Raw genomic sequence first — 6,938 nt, forward strand, 5'->3', positions numbered from 1 at the left:
CTGCAGTTCAGTCCTGAGCACCCCCATCAAGAGGCTCATACACCTGCTCCAGGGCATTTGATGCCCTGTTCTGGTCTCCTTGGGCACCGGAACTCATGTGCACTGTGCATGCACACATAGACACACAAAAATAAAACTTTTTAAGAAGAGCTTGCCTTTACTGAAATACAGAGAGAGTTTTGTTTTCAACCATTTCCTGAGAATAAAAAAGAGAGGAATGCTGACTTTCATTCAAAGAAAATTGAAGAAAAATGACAATAATTTAGAGTGGCACATGGCATTATATATGTGGAAACAAAACACGTGGAGATGATAATAGAATTTATTCCTTTTTGTGGTAAAATTCTAAGGAGCTATGGTTTCTTTTTTTTTTTTCTTTTTCTTCTTCTTTTGTTTTCCATGGTCTTCTAAGAGATACTACATAAACTATCCCAAGAATATACATTAATGTACATCTCCTTCCATCCCATTTCAAAGCAGTCTGAAACTTTTTATTCAATGTTTTACCCATAACAGGAGCAAGAACTAGATGAAGCCTGCCTACCTCAATTTGGATTTATTTCCCCATGATAGTCTTTTAAATTTAAAACATGTACGTACAAGTAGAAATAACTTGCACTCTGTGAATTAGAAATACCAGTTGCTTATTTACAGAAATAAGGAAACCAAATACTTTCATGTGGTTATACGCCATAAAAAAAATCCATGTCCACATTTAATGAATGTTGAATGTATTCACTATAAAAACTACTAACCTATAGAATAGAGATAAACTATATAACTTAATATAAAGGTAGATACATAAAAACAAATAAGTGTAATTATATGAGAGAAAACTAATTGGTTACGTGAGCTGATTTTGTCTAAGCATTTCAACCACAGCTCCATTTACTCTCATGAAATTCTTCAACAAAGTAGCAAAGACCATCCGGTGTGAAGAATAAATAAAAGCATAGCCACCATGCTTCAAGACTAACCAGAAATGCTAGAAATGACTCTGGTTGAATGTCTAAGATATCGTCGATTAGATCTTGGACGCAGAGAAAGGAGGCGAAGAGCACACAAAACCTGAGAGTCTTTGACTATATGAGGAAACAAAACACTCACTCCCACGTGGATGTTTAGAGTGAAAAACTAAAAGGCGAGTGAATGCAGCTCCCACAAATCACCATAGCCAGAGACTACTGCAGCAGCTACGGCCGCAAGGACTGCACTGCACACACGCAACCACTCACTCAGGAGGTAAGAGCATCAGCACTCCAAAGCCCTCTGCCCAAGCAGAGTCCTCCCAGGACCAGCCTAGCCTGCTTGATACCCCGTCTGCAACAGCAACAGTGATTTCTGGAAGGAACTGTTTGCCACATAGCAAGTTTTAGATCACGTCACATGAAATCGCCTGCATTAGATCTTTTTTACAAAACAAATGACGATTTTATGTGGTTCAAACTAATATTTTCTCTCATACATGCACAACTTCTAAACATTTAAAAATTTAACTATTGTTTATAATACTTGTCTTTAAAAACTAATTTTTAAGAAAAAAAAAGTCCTGTATTAGTTGTTTTTCTCAGTGCTGTATAAAATACCTGACATCCACCCCAATAAGAAAAAGGAGAGAAGAAACAAAGAAGGGAATAATCTGACCGACAGTTTCAAATGACTTAATCTATCATGGCATAGGGGGCACGATGGGCCAGCGATGCAGAAGGGGAGTGGGGCAAAGAAACAAAGAGAGATGGAGAGAGAGAAGGAACCCGGGGACAAGATAACTGCAGAAACTCATGTCCAATGACCTACTTCCTAGAGCATGTCCTCACGTCCTAACATTTCTAGAACTTTGCAGAACAGCACGAATGGTGAGGACCTCGGCCTTTACACTTGGGCTAGGGAAGAGCATCTCATATCCAAGTCATGACAGGACACAGTACTTAATGATCCCACTTTGTAAGAGCGCTGAGAAGAAACAAACAGAACTCAATACCCGGTTTTTAATTAATGCACAGTTACACATAGCAAAGGCCCTGAGTCTTTGAAACACTGAGGATTTCACAAAATATAGATTATTAGTCAGAAACTAGTATTAAAGGTAGACTTTTTCAATGGAAAATAGTTTGTTGTTTATCACACACACAATTAAAAAGAGGACCACTGCATGATCAAGTCCTCTCACTTCTGGATGAATGGTCAAAGGAAATAAAAATCAATATGTTAAAGAGATGCCCCCTGGTTACCATGGCAACATACACAGCAGGTAAGATAGTAACTCAGTCAAGGCATACAGTGGATGGATGGATATAAACAATGAGACAAATGCTACACGATCTCGCTCATGTGTGGAATTATGAACTATTGATCTTATAGAAGTTGAGAATAGAATGAGAAGGTTGAGTGAGAAACGGGTTCAGGGTAATGTTGGTAGATAAGAAGAGTGCCTTCTAAAGAGGTATAACATGGTAACTAAAGTTAATAGGTGCTAGGAATTGAACTTAGCACTTTGTATGTGCTAGGCAGGCACTCTAACCTCTGAGCCACATCCCCAACCCCTTTCCCCATTTTTCTTCTATTGATCTGGAGTTCTTAGGCCAGTATCTCTTCTGTCCCACCTCTTTGAGGAATGGTCTAGAGCCCTCCTCTTTTCCTCTTTCCTCTCTCTGATACCTTCCAAGCTTGTGACATTAGTTTCTATTTGGTAACAATTCCCAAACTTCTCTCCCTCGCCAATTTCTGTTCTCTGAGATCCAGATCAACACGTCCCACTGCCTACTTGACATTTCTACTTGAATCTGTTTCCCTACCAAGTAAAAATTAGAAGTCCTTCTTGGTCTATACTCTTCATCTCTGTAAACAGCACCTCAGTCTGCTCTGCCAAAATCAAAACTCTAGTTGAAATCTGTGAAAACTCCCCTCCCAACACACCACAGCCATGACTAAATACTGTCGGCTCAAACTAATGTGTCTGTGATGGTTCATTCTGTCAACATGACTAGATTTGGAATTACCATGGAAACATGCCTCTGGTTTTATCTGTGAGGAGCTTCTAGACTTAGCTTTTAGTTAAGTTGGGTAGACCTACCCCAATTATGGTGGCACCATTGTTAGTATTTAGGCAGCCTGCTTCTGGGTTGCCTAGTAAGCTATGATGTCATCATGTGTCACCCACCAGGTAGAGGCACCTGGTGATGTTCAGTTGTGCAGAAGCTATAAATGGACCACTGCCTCTTATCTCTCTCTCTCTCTCTCTCTCTCTCTCTCTCTCTCTCTCTCTCGCTCTTCCTCTCCCTCCCTCTCTCCCTCTCTCCTACTCTCTCCTCTTTCTCTGTCAGGGAGTCCTCCTCTCCCCCTTATCATGTCTCTCTTTCTCCTCCCTCTCTCTATATATCGTCCAATAAACATCTTTTATATAATATCTGTTGTGTGCGTCATCATTTCACCCATTCCTAGAATAAACTAGGTAACTAGTCACCAACATTCTCTCTCTCTCTCTCTCTCTCTCTCTCTCTCTCTCTCTCTCTCTCTCTCTTCCTGTCACCATGACTGCCCACTTTGATGGACTGTACTCCTAGAACTGTGAGTCAAACCCTTTCTCTCTTATGCTGCTTTTGCAGGGTATTTTATCACAACGATGAAAAAAGCATACAACTGATGTGGAAAAATATGACTGTTGCTATAATGAACTTGAGAATGTGGTTTGCAGGTCATTGGAACTGGCTTGAGGGAGGAATGCAGGTTGTTTGGAACCCTGGGCTAGGAGAGCCTTTAAATGCCTTTAGCTTGACTTAATGGGGCATTCTGGTGGAAGCTTAGAAGATGAAAATACCTTGAGAACAGAAGTGACCTAGCTCATGTTGTTTCAGACAGAACAAAAACTCACAATAACACTCAGCTAGGGCCTGTTCGTGTGATGTTCTGGCAAAGACACTGGTGGTATTCTGCCCATGTCCTGAGAGCTAAACTGAGATTGGATTTGAAAGTAATGAACTGATTTGCCTGCTGGAAGACATTTCCACACAGGGTATTTATTCTATGTCATGGCCACTGCCCACTACCCTCGTCCATGTCTACAGTGAGAGCAGAAAGTAGAGGAGAAGAATAACAAAACGACCTTGAGATTTCACCTTACACCCATCAGAATGACCAAGATAAAAAACTCAAGTGATAACACATGATGGAGAGGTTGTAGAGAAAGGGGAACCCTCCTCCACTGCTGGTGGAAATATAAACTTGTGCAACCATTCTGGAAATCAATCTGGCACTTCCTCAGACAACTAGGAATAGCGCTTCCTCAAGATACAGCTATACCACTCTTAGGCATATATTCAAAAGAGGCTCAAGTACACAATAAGGACATTTGTTCAACCATATTTGTAGCAGCATTATTTGTAATAGCCAGAAGCTGGAAACAACCCAGATGCCCCTCAACTGAAGAATGGATACAGAAATTGTGATACATCTACACAATGGAATATTACTCAGCAATGAAAAACAAGGAAATCATGAAATTTACAGGCAAATGGTGGGAACTGGAAAGGATCATCCTGAGTGAGCTATCCCAGAAGCAGAAAGACACACACAGCATATACTCACTCATATAGACATATAATATAGGATAAACATACTACAATCTCTATACCTAAAGATACTAATCTAGAGGGAGGACTCTGGCTAAAATGCTCAATCCCCAGTCAGAAAGGCAAAGAGGATGGACATCAGAAAGAGAAAACAAGGAACAGGACAGGAGCCTGCCACAGAGGGCCTCTGAAAGGCTCTGCCCTGCAGGTGTATTAGAGCAGATGCTGAGACTTACAGCTAAACTTTGGGCAGAGTGCAGGGAATCTTATGAAAGAAGTGGGAAATAGTAAGACTTGGAGAGGACAGAAGCTCCACAAGGAGAGCAACAGAAACAAAAAATTTGGGCACACAGGTCTTTTCTGAGATTGATACTCCAACCAAGGACCATGCATGGAGATAACCTAGAACCCCTGCACAGATGTAGCCCATGGCAGTTCAGTGTCCAAGTGGGTTCCATAGTAATGGGAACAGGGACTGCCTCTGACATGAACTGATTGGCCTGCTCTTTGATCACCTCACCCTGATGGGGGAGCAGCCTTACCAGGACACAGAGGAAGAAAATGCAGCCAGTCCTGATGAGAACTGGTAGACTAGGATCAGAAGGAAGGAGAGGAAGATCTCCCCTATCAGCAGACTTGGGGAAGGGCATGCGTGGAGAAGGGGAAGGGAAGGTGGGATTAGGAGGGGAGGGGGGATTATGGGGGTGATACAAAGTGAATAAAGTGTAATTAATAAAAATTTAAAAAATAAAAAAAATGTAACATAATAAAAATAAAAATAAAGAAAAGAAAAAAAATGTCATGTTGACAACGGGTGTGGAAATGGCTAATCTGGTCAGCTCAACTGGACGTAGGACCAACATGAACCCAGGCCTCTAGGCCCAGATGAAAGGGAGCTTCCAGACCGGGTTAATTGAGATTGATAACCAGCCCTAACTGTGGGCGGCACCGTTCCATGGGCTGGGATTGCAGGCTGAATATGAAGAGGAGCAGAGCAGCATTCCTCTCTCTCTGCTACCTGACTACAGATGTGCTGTGACCAGTGGCCATGGTGGGCTGTACCTGGGAACTTTTAGTCAATAAACCCACTCCCTTTAGGTGTTTTTGTTTTTGTCAAATTTGCTATCACAGAAACAAGAGCAGTAACTGAATGTGTAAACAAACATTTGCACTGCTTTCAACGTGCACTGACATTTTCTAACCATTCCATCATCATTCACCTGTTCTAGTGCATTAATACCAATTTGTTCTCTAAACAGTAAAAAAGGGAAACAAGTATGAGTACAGCCCAGGGCTTCAGAGGACATATAGCTCAGTGGTTATGTAGTTAAGTGTGCTCACCTAACATGTATAAGGCCGAGAGTTCAATACCCACTGTAGCAAAAATTCAAAGTGAATAAAATTATAGACCAGATGAAATCAATGCCAGGGGCGAAGGGTACTGAATGCACTGAGAAGGCCATCAAAGGCCTGGATGATTGTGATCCTTTCACTGCCCATGGGGGGATACTCTCTGTCATTCTTGGCCGCATCCTCCCATGCTGGGCATCTGATATCTCCTTGCCTGTCTGCATACATCCTTTCTCGAGATTCTGTTTAGGCGTCACTTCTCTGTGAGGATTTTTTTCCCCAATCTTTCAAACTAAATTAGGTTCCTCTATTTTTTTTTCCTCTTAATAACCTGTGCCTTCTCCTTAAAGGGCTTTTATAATTTTATTTATACTTGAGTGTCTTAATATCCTTCTCCTTCAGTTGTCTATAAATGTCATGCTTGTGTTTTGTTTGCTGATCTACCCAATGCCTAGGATAGTGCATAAAACATAACTGCTACTTAATAAATATTTTGGAAATCTGCTTCAGCTCTGGACATTAATAATATATTTGTCTAGTACAATAGCTGGTTTAGAAAAGTATAAAATTTCTTACCTCTGCCTAGAATTGTCCCTATTTACTTTGATAATTATAGTTTATTTCTTGCTGATCGAAAATTCTGTTTGTACTTGACAAATAATGAATTTTAAGGGAAAAATATTTCTTCTACCATCATCATTTATTTATTATAAGTGTAGTTTGAGAAATAAAAATCTTTCAGATATTCAGTAGGAAGATGGTAAAGTGGTGATTTAAGTTGACGAATGACCTCCAGTTCAAGATATTAGACCATAAATAGCCAATTTAAATGGCAATAATTTTTAACAAAAAAAGAATTCACAACCTCACATCAAGGATTTGGCTGGTTTGTGTTTGAGGATTCAGAGGAAGGCTTGTGCAGATGGAAATGGGGGCGGGGAGGAAAGGGCTGCAGTCAAGAATGGACAGAGGTAGCAGGGCTGTGGACAGAGTTCAGTGGTTAGAGCTCTTGCCTAGTAC

This window comes from Meriones unguiculatus, chromosome 5 (assembly GCF_030254825.1).
Source record: "Meriones unguiculatus strain TT.TT164.6M chromosome 5, Bangor_MerUng_6.1, whole genome shotgun sequence".
In the NCBI taxonomy this organism is placed as follows: Eukaryota; Metazoa; Chordata; class Mammalia; order Rodentia; family Muridae; genus Meriones; species Meriones unguiculatus.